Source organism: Leptopilina boulardi, unplaced genomic scaffold (assembly GCF_019393585.1).
Source record: "Leptopilina boulardi isolate dan_hultmark-lab unplaced genomic scaffold, ZJU_Lbou_2.1 LbouV2_70, whole genome shotgun sequence".
In the NCBI taxonomy this organism is placed as follows: Eukaryota; Metazoa; Arthropoda; class Insecta; order Hymenoptera; family Figitidae; genus Leptopilina; species Leptopilina boulardi.
In genome coordinates, this window is record NW_026138017.1 from 265,892 (window position 1) to 292,651 (window position 26,760).

The 26,760-nt window shown below is 27.1% G+C and overlaps 2 protein-coding genes across 5 annotated transcripts in view; one reads left to right on the forward strand and one right to left on the reverse strand.

Annotated features, from left to right (window-relative positions):
* The window catches only part of LOC127290480 (peroxisomal leader peptide-processing protease), a 54,365-nt gene that overhangs the window by 17,605 nt on the left and 10,000 nt on the right, over positions 1 to 26,760 (reverse strand). The window lies entirely within an intron of this gene.
* Positions 1 to 26,760, forward strand: part of LOC127290489 (ion transport peptide-like) — a 32,250-nt gene that overhangs the window by 345 nt on the left and 5,145 nt on the right. Inside the window, exon 1 of one of the 4 annotated variants that reach the window (XM_051319078.1) lies at positions 10,539 to 10,553. The exons of 1 other annotated variant lie outside the window; for it this stretch is intronic. The gene's annotated coding sequence lies outside the window, so the exon portion shown is untranslated. Of the gene's footprint in view, positions 1 to 10,538; positions 10,554 to 18,397; positions 18,766 to 26,760 lie in introns of those variants that run through there. 2 more of the 4 variants (XM_051319079.1, XM_051319075.1) reach the window with 2 other exon arrangements.

The following is a 26,760-nucleotide window of genomic DNA, read 5'->3' on the forward strand; positions in this document are numbered from 1 at the left end:
CAAAAATATGCCTTTTCTTCTATCTACAATAACTCGAATGGCAAAAAAGAAAATATCATACAATAAGTTAAAATATTCTTTATGACTATATTTTATAAATTTATTTATGTGTAAGCAAAAAATTTCAAAGCAAATATAAATTTTTTCTATTATCTGTATATATATATAAAAAAATAAAAAAAGCAAATATCTGAATCATATATATCTGACAAGAATAGGCAAAATATACTCATGCACTTGAAAATCTATTTTTATTACTTGTAGTTGATTAAAATGGAAATGGAAAAAAAGTGCTATTTCCGGACGCGTCAATTTAGAAAACACTTTTATAAAAATGGAATAATAAACATTTTACTAATGATCAATTTTAAGTTTTATGTACATGTGTATTTATGTACATACGGACTAATGGATATATAAGCGCGAGCAAGTAATATTTATTCTAATGAATATACATTGTTCACTGAATAAATAGAAGTTAAATGGCATTTGCAGTGAAAGAATATAAATGAATTAATGACGCGAACAAGCTTTCTTATTCTCACTACCACAAAAAAGTACATTCCAATATTTAAAAAAAAAAATCAAATCTTAAAAATTTTTAATTAAATTTAAAAAAATTTTTTGTTTTTTAAAAATTATTATTTAAAAAAGTACAAAAATACACATATTATTTCCAACTTTTTTATATAATGTATATATAAGAAATTTATTTATACCATAAAGGAATGCAAATAATGATAATGAACGGGCATTTTAAATATGGAAACAATCTTGTCGTGCATTATATAGCAAACAAATATTTGCTAACACGTCTCGAGTTTATATTAAATTCTATATACGATGTGTGTGTGTGTGTATATATGATAGGATAATGTTTCTATATAACGGTGATGTACTTTTGCATCGACAACAATTATAAAATATACAATATAATATTTATCGCAATAAATATTCGTGCGAACCAACACAGAGGAAAGATAACGCGACAAAAATAACTATTTAAAAATTATTACATAAGAATTTCTGATAAGACCCTTTTTTTTTGTTAATTATCATTATATATTTATTAATTAATGACATTATCAGTCATACATTTTTGCAACTAAAAAACCAATTAAAAAATTTATTAATCTATAACTGCACATTTCTTATCATTTAATTTAAAAATAATAATTATATTTTTTGTTGAATTTATTATTATTATTATTATTATTAATTATTGCTATTATAATTATATTTATTTGAAAAATCCATGAAAAAGAAAACTACTCAGAAAAATTGTGCGGAGCATTTAATTATTTGTCTCTAATAAAACGGAATCGTGCAAATAATTTGACAAGAGGAATAAAAATGCAGAAAAAAACATGACTTGAACAATAGAATATGCGTCCAGCTGTCTGCAGATACTCGACTGTCAACTAATTATCACTTAATTCCTTTCAATTGAATCTGATAACGTAAAAAAAAAAGGAACATGTCCAAGTTTCCAATGAAATTAAATTAACCAGAGTGTAACAATTTTTAACCCTTTAACACGTAATTATTATCTATTTCAAGATCATATAAATGTAAATTTTAATTTACATTCATTTTTTTTTCTAATTTTGGAGAAAAATCCTATAAGTTAATTTTTTTTTTGTAAGTTAACAATACGAAAAGAAAAATTTTACAGTTTTGACAAATAAGAAGAATAATTTTTTTTTTTGCTTCCGAATAATAAAAAAAAAAAAAAAAAGATGACTTGGCAAAATATATTTCCAAAAGGAAATAAATGACAGAATAGATTATAATTAAAACAGAAAACGTCACTACTATTTTACGTAGCAAATAATAATTGACTTGGGGAAATGATATAGAAATAAACACGAGAATTTGAACTATGGAACGTGTGTTTTTGTCCATTTTACTACGAAACATGAAAGAACTTGGGATCATACGATAATAATATGTACATGAGTAATAATATTTGGAATTATATTTTCAAAAAACTATGGGGCATCAATTTTTTTTTTAATCAAATTAAATTCATCAATTTTTTAATAAAAAAATAATTTTTTTTTTAAATTCACAAATATTAATATTTAATTATTAAAAATATAATTAACTACGTACAGTAATTAATAACAAAAAAAAGAAAATTAATCAATTAATCTGATCCTACTTTATTTTTTCTTGAACTTTATATTCTTTTTTCTATTATCACGCGCATCATATCAAATAAAAGTATAGCAAAAAAAATTTCTAAATAAAAAATAGTAATAGTAAATTGTAATAGCAAATTTGAAAAAAAAAATGCATTATTCCCAAGAAATGTTAATTTTTCTCAATAAAACATTTTCAATGTTTTGTTATCTCGTAAATGTTTTAATGAAAAATCAAATTAATCACAGTAGAAAGAAAATTTTAAATTTATATAATTTGATTTATAAAACAAGTTTCTAATTCGATTTTAAAATCGTTAATGTTTCATTAATGATAATAAAATCATTATAAAAGAATTATAATAAATACTTAAACACTTCGAAAGAGGTACAAGTTTTTTTCCCCCTTTATTCATTGTAAAAATGTATAAAATTAGTACATCGATAAAAAAAAAAAAAAAAAAAAAATTTTTTTATCTTAATAAATTTTTTTTTCTTGTCGATAAGCTGATTAAAAGAAGAGAGAGAGAGAGAGAGAAAAAAAGTAGTCTTGTCACTGCTGCGAATATTTTTACTTCACTTATCTGTGTGCGAAGGCGATTATTAATTATAGACTGTCGTTTTCATCCAAGTATAATAAGTATGATTTTCCCCTTCGCGCGTTTCCGTAAATTCAATTCTATCAGTCTCGTGCTGCTTTCGTAATGACCGATTAAATTGGTTCTTGACTTGTGGAGATGACATCACACAAGTCTCTTCGATGAGTGTTAAAACACTATATTGCAGCATCAAGCGACACTTGTTCATCTTCGCGAATACATTCACGCATTTAATTAAAAAAAAAAAAAAATTTTTTTTACTATTTACACTATTTTTTTTTTAATTTTTCAAATCTATAAGGGAAATTTTAAATGAATTTTCCTATAATCAAAAATAATAGAATATTCCACCGAAAAAATTTGCAAATAAAAAAAAAATCAAAGAAAAAATTAGAAATTTTTTACTATAAAACATTATTTCAAAGTCATTTTAATTTATTTAAAAGAAATCCTTTTCAAAGTCATCAAAAGAACAAACCAACTCTATATATGCAATTAAAGTGACTGGTTTATCACAATTGATTAAATATTGTGAATGAAATTACCTTCAGATGCCTTTGAGACAATCAAAAGTTTCGTCTTTTTTTTTTTTTATTTCTTCTTTAGTTATAAAGTCATTCATTTTTATTGACGAATGAATTTGCGTCATGTTAATATGATCTTGACCTGTTACTATACATCTTATCAATATATAGTAAAGTTTCATTTAATCATCCTCCGATATTAAAAGCCATTTAAAAAGTCACAAGTCAAAGATGCTTTCAATTATTAAATTAAACATTCATTTGAAATATAGAAAAAGTCAAAAAAAATTGAATTTTTTTTTCCATAAATAAATTAAATGACTTTAAAAATAATTTTCAAAAAATTTGAATTTCTTTTTTCCATAAATAAATTAAATGACTTTAAAATCTTAAAATAATTTTCAAAAAAATTTTAATTAATTTTGTAAAAAATTAAATAGTAAAAAACAAATTGTGAAAATGATTTACGAAAATTTTATCCAATTATTGTTATCAATTGTAAAAGTTGCAAAAAGTAATATTATTATATTTACAATAAAACTGATATAACTTTCGACAAATTTAAATAAAAATATTGTGTACTATTCAATAACAATATGTTTTTTCTTTCTTATTCAATATGTGGTAAATCAAAAACTCAATAACATGAATGACGTTTTTATTCTACAATTAGTCCATCGTAGAATATAAAAGAATAGAAGAAAAATTATTGTAAAATATGCAACTACGCAAACAATTATCATTTTCTGTTGATTATTTTATTATCTCCTCTATATTATGAAACTTATCAATGAATCGTTATAAAGAATACAAGACATGTTTAATATAATTTATATTTTTATGACACATTTTGTTTCCAATTAGAAAACAATTTTTTTATTTAAATTAAAAATTATTAATTTATTTATAAAAATTCCTTTTTTTCAAATTCTAATTTCTAATATTATTGAGAAGATTAATTTATAATTAAAAAATATATTTCGATAAAAGGTCAAATGACCTCAAAAAGAGGACGAAACAAGTTTAAAAAAAAAATAAAAGAATTTACATTAAATAAGAAAGAAAAACCTTGTCATTGAAAGTATTTGTGAGGTTATATTCTATTACTCATCCACGAATAAGATTTTTTTTTCTCTTCTCTCTCTCTCTTTTTTTTCTTTCTTAAAACTGTCAATGAAAATCCTCATACATTTTCTTCCGATGTGAATAAATCACACACAACCTTTAATAAAAGCAAAATGAGTCTAAAAGAATTATAATTTTTATATATATAAAGAGACTGACTTATTATCGAGAAACGAGGAATGAATTTGCAATTGCAAACGGTATATAATTAATAATAATTATTAACTAGAAGAACAAAATAAACCCAAACAGACACATCACATCCGGGAAAACTCATTCCACAATTTTCGAGTATTTTATAAATTATAAATTTTTCCAATAATTACAATTAATGATTAATAATTCTAATTATATGTTTATGTAACGTGCCTTCTTTAGTTTACGAAATTTTCATTTAACAAAATTTTCCACTAAATATAGAAATTTTATTAAATGAAAATTTACTGTACCGGTATATATAATCCAAAGAAATAATTTATATTTGAGACAAATAAAAATTTATTTCAAGCAGATAGAAAATATATTTGTCGCAAAACAAGAGAAATTATTTATATATTTGTCTCACAGTCTAATTAATATTTATTTGATTCAAATAAATTTTTATTTAATTCAAATAAATTTTTATTTAATTAAAAAAATTTATTTACGCCAAATAAATAGGCTAGTAGGCTGTAAGACAAATATATATATTTATTTAACTCATATTATGTTTGGTTCAAATAAAACATTTCTCTCGGTGTAATAAATTTTTATTTGTTTAATAAAATTTTTATTTAACTCAAATTCAAATCAAATGAGAATAATTCGAAAATTCTATTTTATAAAATTAATACAGTTCTTTAAAAATTAATAAAATTCAATTTTTGCCGGATCAATAATTACGAAAAAGGTATATAATGAATTAGTTTCTATAAATAAAATGAAAGGCATGAATTCGCAGGAATTTTGCAGTTTCAGTGCCTTTAGAGTATATATACATATTGCAAAGAACATTCCAGTTATACGCTTGTAAACCTCCTCGCTCAATTACTTCCTTTAATAACTATTATAATAGTCACCGGCCTCGATCAGGTGATCCAAAAGATAGATAGGATTACCGCGATAATGCGCGGAACCCGAGCATATAACAGAGGAAGAGAATCGCGATTAGTTACGCATGGTAAGATGGCAAATAAAAACAATTCATTTATTTCAAATACGAATCGACTTGTATTTTTTTTTTTTTTTTATCATTTCAAACATTAAAATTGAAATTAAAAATTTTTAAAGGACTTTGTCAGAAAAAAAAGAGAGGAAATGTAATTGCAATTTTCACAAGGAATGGAATTTTATGTGACTAATAAAATACAAGGAAATCTATAGTACTATAATTATATTACTTCATGCTTTTTTTTTTTAATCACTTCATCAACTTATGAGTTTCTAATATAGAAAACTAAAAAAAAATGTTTTTTCAAAATAAAAAATCCAATCAGTTTATTATATTTTTCTAATTGTAAGTGTGAAAAAATTACTCATCAAAAGCATTTCATTTTTCTAGAATTCTAATTTTGAATAATATTCCAAAGTAAATTTTTTATTTTCGAAAATTGGATATAAATATTTCCAAGAGAAATGATCAGTAAAATCGTTCGCTTTTTTTCGCGGTAGAAATAATTTTTCCGAAAAGAAAATTATGCTGAAGTCCGCAACGTTTTTATAATAACGAAAACGAAAAAATAATTAGACAATATATCTATTACTTTATGGGTTAAAATTAAAATTATTCGAGGGGTAATTGGTTTTTATGTATTAATTTCTTGAAAGTTTGTGCAAATCAAAATTAGAGATAAATAATTGACATGAAAAAATAATTCTATTTTAATTTTTCGTTTTTGAAAACGTTGCGGACTTCAGCAATATCATTCGGTTTCGGGTTAAAATGTGTCCAAAAACGGAAAATTTTGATCGAATCAGTTAAATAATTTTTTTTTCCCACTAATCGAGGATAATAGAAAACCATTGGCACATGTTGAAGGTGCAATGTACGCACTGTTAATAATAATAAAAAATGTTGAAGCCAATGACATTTCATTTACGGAAGCGCAGATCGTGTCCCGCGAGCAATTAATAATTATTAGTGGCTACGCGACCATCGACCGATGCAATTCAGCAATAATAATGCGAATCCTGAGAATTCGTTACGGAACTCGAAGGCGAGCTACTTTCCGTTCTCAGGGAGGCTGTGGAGAGCGATTTATTTATAGCGTCCTCGCCATGGCGCAAAAGGAAATCCACTTGGGGAATCTTAGCACTTTACTTTAATATATATATATATATATATAGTAAAGTGATGTTAGCGCTTTTACGCGAACACACAGATCAACAGCCCATATGTATGTAGAAGAGTATATACACCTGGCAAATGGACAACGTTGCTGCTGATGCGAGTGTCGATACTCCAAGGATACTTGGTGTGGTGCTCTGAACGCATATAAAAACCGCGATAAAACTCGTTCTTCACATTTTAAATGTCTTAAGTTGACACGTTAAGGGAACAAGCTTAAGGCCAAGGTAAAATCGTCAAGAGATAAGAATAAATATTTATCTAAACAATAAAAATAATTCACTCGACTAATAGCTATATATGCTAAAGCTATTAATAGAATATATTTTTTCTTTATATATATATATATATATATATATTCCGTTTGATTGTACCTTGGTCTTTAGCTCCTTATGCAACCCACCGAAGAGAAAATTTTATTTCATATACAGAATTATCCAAATTGGTTGAAAATTTGAAATTAAAAAAATAACAGAGAGGAAAACTAAAAATAACGAAGAAAGTTAAAAAAAAAGAATTGAACTCTCTATAGCGAGAAATTGAAAAAATTCAATCAAACAAGTTAGGTGCAATGACTTATATGAAATTGGTAAATAAAATGTCACTGGGAATTTCCAAAGACTTTTATCTTCACCAACAAATATAAATATATATAATATTCCAAGAAACCTCATCAAAGTTTGCTATATGCACATGTGTAAATTATGCCAGGTAAATATTAAATCTACAAAATGTGTCGCACTAAAAGTATATGTAAATGTCAAATACATTTTGTAATGATTTTTCAAATTTTTCTCTCATATATATATATACTCAACACGAGTGAACAAAAGTGAATTTCTAATGCTATATTTAGCATATAATATAAGCAAATTTAAAATAGGATTTACGGAATTATCATTCATCAAGAGAAAAAAATATCTATCTCTCTCTCTATTCATATTTAAAAATCACATGTCATCATTATTAAATTATTATTCATGTATAATTTGAGAATACAGAAAATTTTGTATTAAAAAAATTGATCTTATTTTTATTGCACGACAATTTTCAAATATGAGAAAAACACAATTTCCTTTAAGGAAATAGCAAAATTTTATAATTACCGAAATTCTATTTAACAAAATTTTCATTTAGTTTGTAAATTGTAATTAAAACTTTATTTATTAAATTTATTAATTTATTTATTAAACAAATTTTTTAAATTAACCAAATTTTTAATCATCTGTGTTTAAAAATTTAACAGATTTTTATTACTTTTATTTAGCCAAATTTTTATCTAGCATTTTGTCGATTTCGCAAACAAAAAATACAAAGTGCTTATATTAATAAATTTTTTGATTTTAAAATTAATACAAAAATAAAGAGTTTATTGCACAGTAAAAACAAAGTCTTAAACCGTTTACACCTTAAATTAAGCCCATATATTTTGCATAAGTCTGTCCTTTTTTAATTGGTCTGACTCCGTTTACACCTTAAATTCAGCCTCAAAAATAGGCTGAAATCAAGATTTCTTTTTTAGTGTGTGGGCCAATTAAAATTTTTGGTAAAATTCAATTTTTATCATTTCTAATAATTATATTATATTTATATTATAATAATAAAAACAAAGTCTTGCGGTTAAATTAAACTTTGAACAAAGAAGATTCAGTGAAATAAAATAATTTAGCCATTAAAACTACAATTCAATTAAATATAGAAATTGGGCTGAATAAAATTTGGGCTGAATAAAAATTTGGTTAAATTAAAATTATGTTATGACGAATTATTTTAAACTAACTTTAAAAATTTATGAATTAAAAAGTTTATTAAGTTAAATTATTAAATTAAATTACATTAAAATTTATAAAACAGAAAATTTTTTTAAATACAAATTTAGTTATATCTAAAAAATTACTAATAAATAGAAATTCAAATATAAATGAAAATTCAAGAAACTAGAAAATCAGCTATAGATAAAAATTTACTAGAATTTCGGCAAAATTTAATTAAATGAACATTCTGTTAAATATAATTATACAAAATTTTCCAAAGTACCTGTAACAGTAACAGTAATAACTTAAATGAAAGAACCAAAAAAATAACTAAAAAAAAATTTCTTCACATATAAAAATTCAATGTTAAACATTATCGCTACAAAAAAAAATTCAAGATATAAAATTCGCGCTATCTAAATAATTTGTTTCGCTGCTACAAAGTATACACAACAACAACCAAGAATTAATTATTGTTAAATCGTATCTTCGAAATTGAAAAAGGTCCATTAGTTTTCTTTAAGAAAAAGAAAAATATTTCCTGTTCTCCAAAAAACCTCTTTTATATAGTCTCTCGCTTATTTTTTTTTTTCTCTTTTTGTTGCGATTGCAACGGTGTGCGCCATTTCAAGATTTGACCCTCGATTTGTCAAGAGTATCTCTCTTTATATATATTTGTACGCGAGGGCTCTCGATCCACTGCGGAATGTCACCATTACTTTGTCGGATTGTATGTACGCTCGTTAACAGCATCACACATGATGATACCTCCACGAAGCAAAACTGATGAATATAGTTTTATGATTGAGAGTGTACTTCACATATATATATACATATACATAGGGGAGTTGCGCGGAGGGTCTTTTTAACCGTGTTAAATGTGTCCTATACCTGCACTCACAAATACAATCACATACATGCATGTGTGTGTATATGTTGAGGGAACCCTATGACAAAGCAGAGTTCGTTCCTTGTAAATATAGTGGTACTACGATTGCGTCTACTGTGGTCTGCAGCCTCACATCCAGTAGTCTACTTGCGCGTTGCGAGAGCCGGTTTAACATCCAGGGCCCTTTACACAGAAATCTTTGTGTGTTTTTTCCATCCGTTCCCTTTTCTTTCTCGTCTCACTTCTATTTTTTTCCACATATTACCTTTTTTGAGGTTTTTTATTACAATTTTCAATTTTCTTCAGTGTTTAGAAATTACTCAACACTCTCTCGGTGTTTTTTTTTCTTTTTTTAATATTGTGAACAAAAAAAATCAAAATATTTTATGAAAATTATTAAATTTTGTGACACTGTGTGTGTGATTGGTTTTTCTTGCAAGGGAATAGTCGGAAATAAAGGCGTGAGAAAATTGACTCTCGGCGTACGCCGACTGGCACGGATACAGACATTAACCCATCAGCGCGTATAGTCCCCGATACGAAAGTTCTTTCGCACGGCCGTTCGTGCATGTGAACGGCAACATATATAGATACGGCAACACATATATATATATATTTATAAATACAAATATACTCGTCAAGGAAAATTCTAATCCTTACAAATAGACGCATTAATTTTGATTAAGAAATTTTTATTTTTAAAAAATAAAATTCGAAAAAAATTAACTAAAGAAAAAAAAGAAAAAAAAAGAGGGACGAGTTATAACTATGAACGAATACAATTGATAAGCCGGACGTTGGGGCGGTCCGACTCGCGATGGAGCGCTACTATCGGCCGATTATGAAGTGCAGGCCCAAGTTCATGATTTGCTACGTGAGTTTCGAGAGTGAGAACGGTTGAACGACTTTCGAGTATATATCGCCAGGAAAAGTGAAAGAATTATAACGCGTGTGTATATATGTGGCTATACGAGAGAAAACGTTGGAATTTAATTCCGAATCGAAAGATTCATATCTCTCTGTACAGATAAAACACATAATACTATTTTTTTCCCACTTCCTCAACAATTGATATTTATCTTTCTCATATATATTTTTTCCTTCCTCGTTTTTTTTTTTCTTTTTTTTTGCACTCTCCTGCCTCAACTCTCGATTCCCGCGGGACACCCACGCTTCGATCTTGAGTCGCAAGGTGAGTCGTATACTGCACGCTTTTATGAACCCGTTACGATAAATTTGTATGGGCCTCCAGAGGTCCTCGATATCACGCGATTTATGAAATCTTTTTTTTTTTTTTTTTTTTTTTCTACCTTTCAATGCGCACATCTTTATTTGGTTTTCAGATTTCTTTAATTCAAAATTTTTTTCAAATATATTGATAAAACACAATTCAATATATTTATACATAAACTTGTGAATAAATATTACTAATAATTTGGTTTATTTAACAAAAAATTTTACCATATCAATCAAAATGGATATTTATTTACAATAAACCAAATTATTAATTATACAATAAACAAAAATATTAAATCCAATATTTATATATTTAGAAATTTTTTTGAATTATTTTAATAAAATTTCATTTCATTTATAAAAAAAAAAAAAATTCGAGTTAATTCTGTAATTTCTGACTAGAGTGTATAAAATATAAAAATAGTAACAAATATATTGCATGAATATATTTTAAAGATAAATAAAATAAATATTAATTTTTAAAATATTTTTTTGTGAATGCAACATATATATATAGGATAACACATAACACAAGGGCTAAATGCAATCGCGAACGCACATTTATCGCGAGTTTAGATCGTTGAATGTATACTGTCGATAATAGGGTTTGTGAGATTGCTTCTCGCGATTCATATTTTGCAACATTTGTTTCATTTATAACATATACACGGTCTTTTCAACTAAATATATGCAGATAATTAATTAGAGTAATAATAATAATAATAATAATAATAATAATAATAATAATAATAATAGATAAAATTAATAATATTAGTAAAAATAATACAATAATTAATATTAATTTTAATAATAATAATAATAATAATAATACTAATAATACTATAATAATAATAATACTAATAATAATAATAATAATGATGATGGTAATTTTTATAAAGACAGATAATGTGGAATAGCAATGTTAATACTTTTCCTATTATCAATAAAAAATATTAGTAATCCTATATATATTGAAAGAGGAATTGATAAGAAGAATCATAGTCCAAAACTAATTGCGACAGATGCAGATCATTAAACGATAAATAACGAGAGAAAATAATATATTAACCAAGTTGGTATATAATAAAATTTCCCGTATAGAGTTGAATCACACCCAGAGAAAAAAATATATATATATTTGTCCCAGAGCAAAATTTTTTTTTTACAAAAATTTAATTCAAATAAAAATTATTATTATTTTTCACCTAAATAAAAATTTTATTTTTAACTCAAATAAAAAAATTGAATCTTTGCCAAATAAAATTTTTCTATTTGATATACAAATAAAATTTCAATTTATGCCGGAAACATAATTTTTTTTATATCAAACAAATATTTAGCTCTGAGAGGTAAATATATATATATAATTTTTATTTAATTTAAATAAATTTTGAATAAAAATTTTTTGAATAAAAATTTTTTGAGAAATTTTTTTTTTTTTTGCCTCAATGAAGAGTGGGAAAATTTTGAAGCGACATAGAAAACTTTAAATCAAGTTCGATTATTCTGATGATATATAAATAGAGAGAGAGAAAGAGATATAAGGATCAATCACCTTCATGAAGGACAAATCTCTTCTCCCTTTAGCCTTGTGCTCAGAATAAGTACTTGGACTTCGTATAACCAAAGACCACTCACGACGACGACGACGACAACGACGACGATGCATATATATATACATATATATATATATATATATATATATATATATGTACCTTATATCCATTGCTATGGCTCTTCCTTATTGCAGCCGTTACAGACATCTTTGTACATAACTCGCTAGCGATTTTTATCTCTCTGCTCGCACCCGTAAGCGTAACTCAGTATGTCCTCGATCTTGGGCTCTCTCGATTTTTCCCATACTGTCGAGAGAGAGATTATAATTATTATTCGAAACAGGAACGGATTCGAAATTAACTTTTGTACAATAATTATATTTTAACTTTCTTTAATTTCTTTCTTTAATATAAATATAATAAAGAAAAGTTACCGAGTCTTTTTTTTTACAATTAAAAAAATCAAATTAATAATAAAAACTTTTTTTTTCTACTAGAAAATGCAAATAAAAATTTTATATTTTTATGCATTTTCAAATGTAAATAAAAAAAAAGGGAAAAATAATTTTCCCTCGCAAAGAAAAAAATCAAATCTCAAAAAGTATATAGCAAAATTAGATTCTCTCAAATAATGTTTGAACATAATTCAAAAGGCCTTGAATAAGACGTAGTATCGACAGGAAGTCAATAAAATACGTTTTTAACGATATCTCAATTAAACAAACTCTAAACCATAAAACTATAAAAGACATCGTTTTCCATATGACGTCGGTTTCAACAGAAATTTGCAATTTTCATTTTTCCTAAATGACGCAAACATTTTTTTTTTTTTTTTTTTCATATTTCATTCAAACGATTTTTTAATAAATACTCAACATTACAAAATTAATACACAAACATCTATAGTATTTAGGAAACAAATTTGTTTTTATTTAATTTTATTGTATTCTATGAAAGAAATTTTTGAAAAAAAAATGGAAATTTTTTTTTTTTTTAGAAATGTGGAAAAAGTACTTTCGGATCAAGAAAACAAATTTGCATTTGAAACCTTGGAAAATATGTTTTGATTTAATTTATGTGATCAAGTTTAATTCAGTAGAATTTATTACATCATGTGGAAGTTGAACGACGTGAATGGAACGCGCGGTTATCTTACGATAAACAAATCACAACTAGTAATATCTTATCCTTATATATGCTAATCTACAAGTCACGTAATAAAACGACCGGAACTATATTCTTCAAAGCAGCGAGACAATCATCTTTGTCGATGACATAATTCTCTCTGATCTCAATATTAACAAATTAGAATATATATTTATTAAAAAAAAATCTAATTTCCATATATTTAAAATTGTTTATTTCTAAACACAAAATTATATTAAATTAACAATATTTCTGAAATCCTATTATCGAATAATATATAAATTCATATTTTTTTCTTCATCAGAAATATTGTTTTTCTCAATTGAATTTCCAAACGGAAGTGTATAACGGAACCAACGTCAGAACCATATATAAATAAATATGTGTTGTGTAACAACTTATTATTATTAATTTTCCTCGATCATAAATTATCAATTGCCCTTTGGAAAAACTTAAAAATACGATCTCTTGTGAGAAGCAGGTAAATTTATAAAAACAAGATTGTGACAAGCATTATAACTATCGACTGCACAAAAAAAAATCTTACAAGAACATAACGATTTTAGTATACATGCACATTAATTTTTCAAATATTCCCAGTAAATGACGTAAAATGATATCTTATATGATAATATTAGTGCAACCTTCTACTTCATTCTAATTTCTCTTCACAGCTTGTGTAACTTAGCATTTGAAATTAAAAGAAAAAATTTATCAATAATTTTACATTCAATTAAATAAATCGCAATATTTTCATTTCTATCACACAAAACGCGCGTAGTGATTAATAAACCCTTCGCAGAAAATCTGATATTGAAAAAACACTCTTGAAATATTCACAATTATTATTCTGATAAAATTTTCAAATATATGTAAATAATATTCGAATATTATGTAAAAAATTGCTGTTTCTTTACATAAAAGTTAATATAAGTTTTCTTTCAGTTCAATTAAAAAAAAATAGTACCAACTTGTTTAGAAATCTTTATCGAAAAAAATTTGTCATAAAAAAAATTGCATTTGCTATTATAAAAATATTGCATTTAACAATTTTTTTTTTGCCAACAATTTATAAGAACTCAGAACTATTCTAATATATATATTGTAAAAAGCTTCAAAATATTAGAAAAATATAATATTAATATTTAATTAAAATATTCAATTTTATTACTTAAATTTAACTTTCTATTACAAAAAAAAAAAATTTCTTCACTTGAGTGAGTAAAAAATATTACTAAATAATCGAAAGTTTAATTTAACTTTGTTTAAATGCAGCATTAAAATAAATAAAAAAAAAAAAAAAAAAAAAAACTCGATAAATATATTTATATATCAGGAACTAACCGCATTCTGAAAAGTAGCGTGAAAAGCAAAGAAATGGAAAAATAAGGTTTCGCGCATAATTTTCCGCACACAAACAATATTATATATTTTCTCAAGAACGGAACGCTAAATCGGTAACTCACTTTGAATCGTTTCTTTCCGACCCTTCCGCGTGTAGATGGAAATATTATATATTTAAGTGTTTTACTCATTGCACGCACGATATATCTCGTGCTATGCATAAATGTAACCAAACAATTTTCAGAGTTCTCTCATAACGCTATATAGAGCCGCAGTCAAGTGAATCATTGCATTTGGCGCAAAATTCAGCAATAAATTAATTATTTTTTTTTTTAATTGTTGAATATAGAAAACCTAGAATTTTCAATTTTTTTTATTTAATTTCAAGGTCGTACTCTATTTAATCCTAAACTAATATATTAATTTATCAAGAAAAACAAAATTCTTAAAATTTACCATTCAAAGTAAGAATAATATATTCTATATACAAAATTAGAATATATATTTTAAATACTATACCGAATTTAAGAATAAATGCCAAACTATTTGAAATATATTAATTTTAATTCTAAATTTTTTTTTTGTATAAACATACATAATAAAATTTTTCAAACATTAATCAAAGTAAAAAAAAAATATTCTTAAATTGAAACTAAACCTATTTAGAATATTTTTTTTACACTTTTGATTATATATTAATTTTTTAAAAAATATAATTCAATAGAAATTTAAAAAAAAAATTATTTTTGAAAAAAACCATTTTTTATTTTGAATCCGAAGAGTTTCGTTTGTTTGAGAGTTGAAAAACCTTTGTTATATATATGTTTATACACAATAATAGTTTTATATAGTGACACGTGAGTTGACGCACGAGTTTCCGGCCGTATATCTGCTTCTCTCACGCGTAAGTACTTGTTGCAAGAAGATGAAATAGGTCAGTTTTTACATTACGATAGCATTTTCTTGCGTTATGCCATATGACTATTAAAACCATACATAATTCATGTCAACACTCACTTATATGTATATATATATATATACACGCCTTCATCTCAAATTCTCAATATAAAAATATGACATCTCCTCATTCGTGTAATTGTATTTATATACATATAAGTGTAATGCAAATCTTATAAATGACGATTTATCTAATATATCAGTTTGAAAATGACATGGCATTGCTTTTCTGCTTTGAACCTTATATTCATATATGTTGACGCAATCATCGTCTCTTTCTCCATATCTCGCGAGTATTTTGACACGAGAATACTTGATTAATTATGCAATAAGAATAGTTTACAAAGATGCAACAAATTTAATTTTAATTTTTTTTTTAAATGTTACTCTAATTTTTTTTTTCCTTCTATAAATAACGTAGAAATTTTACTGCCTCTATTATATTTTATAATATGAAAAGATGGGAAAAATATTAATATTATAAAATTATCTTTGTTATAAAGAATAATTTCTTCAAAATATTCTACATTTTCACGGAGAGAAGAGATTAACGTCAGTGAAACACGTAAATTCCGTTTCAAAAAAGTATATCCCTCCTCCTTATTTCTCTTAGTCATTAAAACAACTCTCTAAATCTGAATTAGTAAAAATGTTTACTAATTTGAATTAGTGACTCACTTTTTGCTTCTGAATTAGTAAAATTTTACTAATTCTAAAGCAAAAAGTGAGTCACTAATTTACATTAGTAAACATTTTTACTAATTCAGATTTAGAGAGAAGAAGCCTTTTCTTTATTTGCGATAGATTTATTTGAATTGTTTATTATCAACAATTAAAAATTATTTTTAAAAATAACAAACAAAAATAATTAATAATAAGTCGTTAAAAAAAAAAAAAAAACTAAGAATCAACCCCCCTTCAACTGTAATTTTCTATTAAGAAATAAAATAATTACTTCTATTTTATTTCTCAATTATTAAATGTTTACGTTTATTATGTAATTCTAAAAATAATCTCGAAATTTTTCTGAAATTCGTATATATTTCACCAGAGGGGTTTTTTTTTAAAAAAAAGAAAAGAAAAAAAAATCCTTTTTTTTTTCCTGCGATGAGAAGACACGCGAGATCTTTCGAACTCAGAGAGAGAGAGATAGAGAGAGAGAGGAGAGTCAGTAAATCGGTAGGTTGGTACATTGAAAGGTAGAGAGAGGAGAGATAGTTAATCGTTCCGCGCAAGTTAAACAGGTACTCTTTATTGTTTGGATTTTGCCGCACGTCGGTATTACGTTGCACTTTTAATTCTAAAATCGTAACTCCTCTATAATTATGGCCAACTCGCTAAACTCTCTCGCTCCTTTAAATCTTTTGTTTGGACAGGCAAAAGGATCGTTGTGAAACAAACTTAGAATGGAATTTCTAAAAATAAACGCATGCGAACAAATATATTTACACGCGGTGCATTTTTCATATATTCTAAACTATACACATATATATAAATATATTCATTCTATATTATATATATAGTACACAAAAGAAGATAAAAATCCTTTTTGATAATTTCTTGCCGCGCATTTTTAAGATTTCAAAAAAAAAATCTCATTCTTGATAATTAAAACTAGTGTGTTGAATGATTCACAGAAAAATAAAAGGCATTAAAATAAGCTGCAACGCTTATTATTTTAATCCAATTTTGCTTATTTTAATACCAAAATGGATTAAAATAAGCAAAATTGGATTAAAATAATAAGCGTTGCAGCTTATTTTAATGCCTTTTAATTTTCTGTGTTAACGATTTTAGTTCAACGTTTACAATTGGTAATTATTAAATTATTTGTTTAAAGTAGTAAAAGAAAAAAAAAATACAATAAAATGTTATACACACTGTAAAAAGAATAAGGTACTAAAATATGTACCGATTTTAGGTATTAAAATAGAACCAAAAGGCAATTTAGTACCTAAAGTTGGTATTAAATTAATACACAGAAAATTAAAAGGCATTAAAATAAGCTGCAACGCTTATTATTTTAATCCAATTTTACTTACTTTAATCCATTTTGGTCCAAAATTGGATTAAAATAATAAGCGTTGCAGCTTATTTTAATACCTTATAACTTTCTGTGTACCTCTCGTTTTACAGTGCATGAAACAATTTGCATCATTCAACATCACGAACTAGATTTAAATAAAGAAAAATTTATTTTAATTATTAATTATTATAACAATTTCCAAGAGTTAAAACACATTTTATGAATATATATATATATATAAGTATTACTTAACATCGTATTATAAACCATGTGAATTGAAATCGAGGTGTGTGTGTGTATTTTTTTTTTTTATTTTTAGTTGATCGCTTTCGATGGCGATCACGTGACGTCGTCGCGATGCAGCGTTCGATAGTTGATGCAACCACAGAGCGAGTTTACAGGCAAATAGCCAATATAATTTATATTTCTTTACACAAGTTTTGTAAAAAAAAAAAAGAGAAAAAAAAAAACAAGAACTCTTCGCGGATCCGCATAAACCGGAAGAAACATACCGCGGCATCTAAAACCTTGCTCTCTCGCACTTATCGAATAATTATAACAGATTATCAACACAAAAAAAAAATTCTCTCGACATCAAAAAAAAAAATCAATAAAATAATATAAATTATTTTTTTTTAATTCAAAAATCAACTATCATCAGGAATAACACGCGGGGGGTCTTGCCTTCAATGGGGGGGAAGTGAGGGTCTGGCAGGAGCGCGAGATCCGATTGGTTCGCGCCTCGGCCATATTATAAGCGGCTGCAGTCCGCGCTAGTTAATGTTAGCTCGAACCTCCACAAGAGACGCATCTCTGATCGTATATATATATAAATTTATACTTGATCGAAAGTATTGTATTGCAAGTTAAGTTCTCTTTAATACAATTTTTCTTGTGTTATACATTGTTCCTCACAAAGTTAAACGTGTGATTTATCTCTCTATATATATCAATACGTGTGTCGCGTTTCTAAAAAAAAAAAAGTTCGCGAGTTGTGTGTTCAGTGTTAGTGTTTCAAGAAATCGCGTCACTAAAAATCAACATTTTCCAAGCGAAAAATAAAAGGAGGATCTACTTTTGTTGATCGTTAAAAGAAGCAGGAACCAAGTTCCGAAAACGGAAAAGAAATAACCGAAAAAGTAAGTGGAGCACGTGCCATCCTCATTACACTCAATAGAGAGAAAAGAGAAGCTTTTATCTCATATCGTGCGTTGAGCTTGACAAGAATCAAAAAAAAGAACCGTCAACTTTTAATTTTACATTATTTTAAAATATATTTTCAATATATTATTTTTTTAATATTATATTTTAAAACAAATTTTTTTTCCGGAATTTATTTTCAATTTTTATTAGATAAAAAAAAATAATTTCATTTCGTTGTCTGTTTTACTCGACCCCGTATATCTAAACAGTTGTCCGTTATGATTCGCTCGCCTTTCTTGCCCCAGGATACGTGACCGAGAAATATACCTGCTAATGCCAGGTGTATTTGAAAAGAATTGAAAAACATATTCAATTGAATTTATTAATTCGTCTAAACAAAAATTCTTCCTCTAATTTATTGAAACAATATAATCTCCTTTATCTACACTGTAAAACGAAAGGTATTAATTTAATACCAACTTTAGGTACTAAATTGTTATTTGGTTCTATTTTGATACCTAAAATCGGTACTGTTTTAGTACCTTCTTTTTACAGTGTATAAAGATGTGAAAACTACGTCGTTTTTTTTTTCAAAATAAACTCGCGAGTCTTTTTGGCAAAAAATCTAATATAACCGGATATTTCAGTTCAATAGAGGAGGCGGCTAAAAGAGTCCCACACACCACTTGGATTGAAAACAAAATTGGCGGTTTAACAGGAAACATTTAGCAGAGCGAGTTGACAAGTTGACGTCTGTTTTGTCTGGGTCGTTTCTCCTTTGAGAGAGAGCCGCTCTCATCTCTTTCGTATAAAAAAAAAGAGAAACATTTTCTATTTTGCAAAGTTAATACAGAAACTCGGATTTATCGATTGGAAACTTAAATTAGAAAAATGAAACTTCACAAATCCTTTGCGACATCTTTAATAATATTATAGATATTTCACATAGAAATTGGATACCTTATTCTGAGAGAGAGATAAGTATTAGAAGCGATAAGGTATATAGAACGAGGAAAGAAGATATTCATGAGAATATTTGCGAGGGGTTGAAAATGAAGAAGAAAAAAAATTAGGTATAGGAAAAAAAAAGAGATGAGAAAGAGAGAGATATATCTATTTTTAGACTTCATTCAGAGAATCTTTAGCACAAGCAAGGTCCAAACGTTGGTTGACTCGTGCTCGTATTTCTGCGACTATACTCTCTCATATATACACGTGCTGACACAAACAATGGCTTCTGTACCTTGCTATTAAAGCACACACGAGTCCAAGACCTTCTCGCCTCTTTTTTTTTTTTTTTGCATGTATATAGCATATATATAATAGATCACAATCTTTCTCTCTGGCCTAACCGACTATACTAGGAAACGATACAGGTGGGGCCGAACCACCAACCATGACACCTGTGGCATGCCTTTCAACAAAGTCATTCACCGACATCAACCATATATATAAAACAGAATCTCACGAATTATTATTTATCATTTATCTCTCAAGGTGCCGATTACAATTACGAAACTTATTCTACTATATCATATTTACAATATCATGCACTTTTTTCAACTACGTAATTTATTGCATTATACACAGTATACCTTATCAAAACGATTAGTTACAAATAAATATTGATACAAATGATAACATAAAGGGCAATTTTCTCAGCATTTGGAAAGGTTGCGCGTTTTAATAAACACTTTTTTAAAAAAAAAGATAAGATTCATTGTTGGAAATTAGTTCAAACTAGTCTATATATAATGATAAGAGTACAATTAAATTAAATTCATGCTGAGCGAACCACGTGCGTTAGGGGATAAAATAAAAAAGGGATAAAATAAAGAGATAAGTGATGGGGAATTATTATATGGTTGGTGAAATTTGGCGGGGGCAAAAAAAAAAAAAAACAAGTCTAACCACTACTCTTTCCACGTAACAACCTATTTTTGGAAACAATCAATTAAGTCGAGCACATCGACGCCCTCGAATGGTTCCCAGAAGCCTCGAGCATCTGTCGGTATTTTTAAAGCGAGTGCAGACTGGTGCGCTTTCACGTTTGTTGCACTCTCTTAAGACGATCCTCCTCCCTTTCCTCACTCTTTTCTCTCTTTTTCTTTCTCAAAGTGATCTCCTCACGTACACACCGTTGCCTTCAAGATTCGCCATAAGCGTTGTACATCGCTCCTATCATGGGTTTGTGCCACTTGAAAACGAATAAAAATCAACACACAGACTCTTCATCTCATGGAAAAACTTTCGATCAAGGACGCGAATAAATTCTCAAGTTTCTTTTTTCTTTCTCAATACGATAAAAAATAATTTGATTCCCCCTCAAAAAAAAAAACACCTCAATTTGTCAAAAAAAAATGACAATAAATTTGCGTGATGTGTAATATAACTGCGCCAAATGTGTCTGTCTAAAGAGAATGGTGTTGACGCATTAAGAGATGATATTTCATCATCATTCATCTCTTAACTTCTTCAAAGAATGAAGAGACGGGAAAAATAGAGACTTTTCAACTGAACACGTATACATATATACGTCATACAGTGACTTATTTCTGTTTCTTCTGTTAGTTAAAATTTCATTTCAAAAATATACATTTCAATGATGTATGTATATATACAAGTTTTAAAATTATAGCTCTCAATAATCTGATTTCTTCCTGTTTTCATCAATATAAAGATGAAAGAAGAAGAAGAAGAAGAAGAAGAAGAAGAAGAAGAAGAAGAAGAAGAAGAAGAAGTAGAAGAGGAAGAAAAAGGTTGATGATCTTTAACTCTACGGGAATTTTCAAAAATAGTCATCCGACAAAGATATGATGTATCGAGACTTTTAAACGATTCTCATAAATATCAGCAATATTCAATCAGACAAGAATTCAAAGAAAATTATTTTCTCTTCACGATTGAATTAAGAAGAAGAAGAACAAGTCAAATACGGAAAGAAAATATTTTAAAAAATTTCTACTAAATATTTTAGAGAAAACGTATAAAAATATAAAATATTGATATATACGAAAAAAGTAACTTTTACTACTTTTTTCTCTACACTGTAAAAAAAAAGGAGTTAAATTTCAACTCCCTAGGGGATGCTATAAAAGTCCCACCCTTTTGGAGTTGAAGCGTAGGGAGTTAATGCTTTGCGAGTTAATTTTATGCCTAGGGAGTTAGTTTTAAGGAGTTAATTTAATTATTAACTCCCTTGTTGAGTTGATTTTTAACTCCCAACTCTTGGTGCCGTTAGCTCCCTAATTTTTTTACAGTGTACCTATAAAAATTTATTATATAATTTCTTTAAAGAAAATTTCAAATTTAAAATAAAAATATAAAATAATTTCTACAATAATTGAAACAGAATTGAAATCAAATCAAAAAAAAAAATGATGAAAGGTAAAGAAAAGACTATGGGCTCGGCTACGGTTTTCTCGTGTAAACGCGAACTGGTAGGACGCCAAGCTGTCTGCCGGAACGTGAATTCCCCACCACGCGAGCATGTGGCGGCATTGCTCCGCTTGTATCTGTGTATGCGAAGGTGGTAGTGGGTATCTACTGCTGCAGCAGCAGTTACCATCACAGCGCCCAAAGCAGCATATATATTACAATACCAATAACTCAACAACAGAGCCAGTTTTGTCCTACATACACACACACAAATAAATAAATAAATAAATATAGAGAAGTATTTTCTTTAAAGCTCCACGCTAACTATATATAACCAATGGTTAACTCAGATCGTTGTACACTTGTGCCTTTCTACATGACACTGCTTGAAAAGAAAAAAAATTAAAAAAAAAAACAAAGGGCTCTCTGTATGTTGGTCGCGCCCACCAAGTTTCTTCTCTCTTGGCTCGCGGAGATTTTATCCTTGGATCTCTCCTCCGCGACGACACGACCTCGTCAACGTTTCGATCGACATTTTTATTCTCGCGCGCGATCAAGTTCGTTGACATTCATCGCCTCATCTCTTTTTTTTTCCCAATGAAATCAACTAATAATTTATAGGACATTCCTAACACCAGTTAATTTATTATACCTTCTCTATTAAAATTTAAATCTTAATTCCATATGATTTAGTAGGTTATAAAAATAAAAAAATTCTGCTTGAGAAAACTTTTTGACTTTTTTCGAAATAAAAACAAACGACTTAATCAGGGTCGAAAATTAACTATAAACAAGTTCTTCTAACGAATCTCAAGTTTTAATATCAATACAGGGAAGATTATACACATATATATATATATATACCTAATATGAGTTCTGTGTGCGGCACACCTGTTGATTATTCGCTTTATGGATGTGTGCATAAGTGGATGGAACTTTTCAAGAATATTATATGCACACTAATAAATCTCTCTCTTTCTCTCTCATTCCCGGTTTCATATGATCCCAGTATAAATATAACTACAATCAGAAATATCCAATTCTACACCTGATTATAAATCGAGCAGCCAAAATAATATCAATTTTTTTTTTTTATATAAAAATTGATTTATTTCATTTTATCACATTCAATTGAACCACACATCTGCATTAATATTTAAAAACATTTTTGAAATTATTCAAAGAAAACTTGAGAAAATTTCAAAATTATAAAATAATTTTGCCTACTCTCTAAATCTGAATTAGTAAAAATGTTTACTAATTTAAATTAGTGACTCACTTTTTGCTTTAGAATTAGTTAAATTTTACTAATTGTTAGTAAAAGTTACTAATAATTAAAAAAAATTTTACTAATTGAGAAGCAAAAAATGAGTCACTAATTCAAATTAGTAAATTTTTTTACTAATTCAGATTTAGAGAGTAAATGAAGAATAGTAAATTTATTAAATATAATATGACGCTCCACGGTGAAAGGGTGCTTAGCTGTTTTTGACAGAAATAAACTTTGCAGGAAAAATAAATAAAAGCGATTAGTTTTCGGTACAAACTATATTATTATTTAATTATTTATTAGATGCAATATTTTCAGTAAAAAATGCTTTTGATGTTAAATAATCAAAAATAAATCTTTAATAAAGCAAAAACTACCATGAACATAACCTAAAATTTTAAGCAGCTAAGCACCCTTTCACCGTGGAGCGTCACAATTACAAAGTTCTTATAACTTTGTTATTAAATCAAAGCAGAACACACGTGGTTTTTTTTTCAAAAAAAAAAAAAGGTGTCAATCAAATGGCCCGTATTGTTAATGGAATGGGTGTATCAGAATAGCTTAGTGTCATAGGTTAATTGGACTGTCCTTATATAATTATCTTCGCGATTGACGTCATTGACTTCTCTATTTGCGTTGTATTCACTCTCAAAACGACGCGTGTTGTTTTACCTACATGTATATATATATAGTTTTCGATAAATATAAATTGATTGTCCAATGAAACAAAAAAAAATTTTATAAAATTTCTCACGCATGCTTAATTTATTAGGTTTGCGATACACTTTAGTGAGAAAGTTATCACAGTTCCATTTATGAATAGTAGTGGTTTGCTTCGAAGAAAGTTTTCAAAGAAAAGGATTCAAATTCTAAAAATTCTATTCTCTATTACATATATATATATATTTCGTGAGTATTTTAATAAATTCTAAAGAATCAAAATTTCTACTTTCAAATTAATATTTAATTTCAAAATATATAGAAATCAAAAATAAAAATTTAAAAATCGAATCATCAAAAATTTATTTTTATCACACACACAAAATTAATATGTCAAGGATCTAAATGATATAAAATAAACTAGGGCTTATTAATTTTCATGACTCGCCATTTCTCTCTCTGTTTTTTGCACATACGCATTTTGCCTAATTTATTTTTATATGCGCATTCATCTCAGAATTTATCTATACAGAAAGTTTGGAAATTTTTTTATATTAACATTCGCTTTATCTAACATTCGAGAAAAATTATATAAAACACTGACAATTAAAATAACCTAAATGAACATTCGTAAATCAATTATTACACAATTAGAAAAATTATTAATCATCACACGATTATTATCTACTATATTACAAAAATTTTAATCATATCATTTAATCATATATATTATATCATATTCATTTGGATCAAATAAATATTTATAACACTTATTTAGATCAAGTAAATATTTACTTTTTTCATTATATACAGTGTAAAAATTGAATTAGTTTTATATGAATGTTCATTAAACCGGAAAATTCAGCATTTTCAAATAACGAAATTACCGCATGAATTTTGATTACTGTTAATTTTAGAATTAATCACACGCACGTTTGACCGATCACAGTTCAAATGTCCCATCGCATCGTTTCTTTTGTGACGCATATACATTAAGATTTAATTTTAAATTTGGAATCAGAGTGCCCTATAAAGATTCGGATTGTTTTACAAATCTTTCATAATTAGCATTGACGTAATTCTGATCTTCATATTTCAGTAAACAGGAAAATCTCTCGTAAACAAAAATATCAAAATATCTTTTGTTACTACACAATATAACATTTATATTACAAAAATAGTAAAAATACTCAAAATAATAATAATACTAATAATAATAATAATAATAATAATAATAATAATAATAAAGTTATATTATACAATTTTACGTTTTTATATATAAAAGTAAAATTGCATAAAATATTTATTTAATTTTCATACAAATTGGTTTAATTTACTAATTCCGTAAGAAACTGATAATATAATTAATATATCGAGGCCTTATCAGACCACCGAGAAACGAACTTGTCCAAAGGAATAAAATCAAGAAATTTATATATAAAAGGGATTGAATACAAGTTCTGCTGCGTCCCTGAAAACGAATGTCGTCGTTGCGAGAGAGGAGAATGCTATAGTATCAAGTCAGGTCATACCTGGATGTCAATTGTGAAAATTATCGTCTTGTTGATCTTGGATGCAAGCGAACTATATCGAAAAAAAAATAAAATACTCATATACATTTCCATGGAAACGCAAACTAAGAAATTTTAAACACGATTATATACCTTTGCAACACACCTGATCCACTTCCATAAACAATTTATAGTTTCCTAACGAAGAAAAAAGACAAATGGAAAAAAATGTGATTTTTTATAATTCTATTTTTTTTGAGAGAGAGAATAAAAGATTAGAAAATCCCAAAAGAAACGAAAAGGGTTATAACAATCCAAAAAGTATTCTCCATGTCGCGATGCATAAACAAAGAATAGCGGCGAAAGGGATAGGTAGGTAGGTCCGAGCACGTCAAAGAGATCGAGCCGCAGCAGTCTCGTTGGCGGTTGATTTACGGCTTTCGTTTTTTTCATCATCTTTTTTTTTTTTGGTGCTCTCGGTATACGATATTCACGTATAGCGCGTGTATGAACACAGTAACACACGACAGCAGTATCACATGCTTCATATTATGGATGTGTACGCAACGGCGGCAGACCGCCTAATTAGAGGTCCCCTTCCCTTCTATATACTCTTATGTTCACACAAATACATATCTGTACTGCACGAGCGATACTTGTAGCTTCAACTTCTACTACTTCTTCTTCTTCTTCTTCTTTTTATTTTCCTCTTCTTTTTTTCCCCCTCTTTCATCTTTTTCGTTTTCTTCTTCTTCTTCAAGCTTTCGTGAGTTTGTTCAGCCTTCTCACGATTGAGTCATCCGGCACGAGAAGGACCACCTGGCGAGAGTCGCGATCTATCTAACGATACACCGCATCATTCGTATATGCGTTATACCTTTTGATCTCTCACTCTCTGAATAACTTCATCTTATATCTTTATTTACTCTTTATTCCATATGCCTGAGGATAGCGAATACTAATAACATCCAGGAAAGTGATCGCAAAGGGGGAAATACGGGACAGAGATAAAAAAACCCAAAGATAGCATATGTAGCAGTCATTTTAGCTAACGACATTCCCACGCAGATGAATAAAATCAAAAATCAATTTATTAAAAACTACACAAAATAAATAAACTACACTGCAAAAAGAAGTATCTTATTATAAGATACATTGGAAGCAAGTTACCA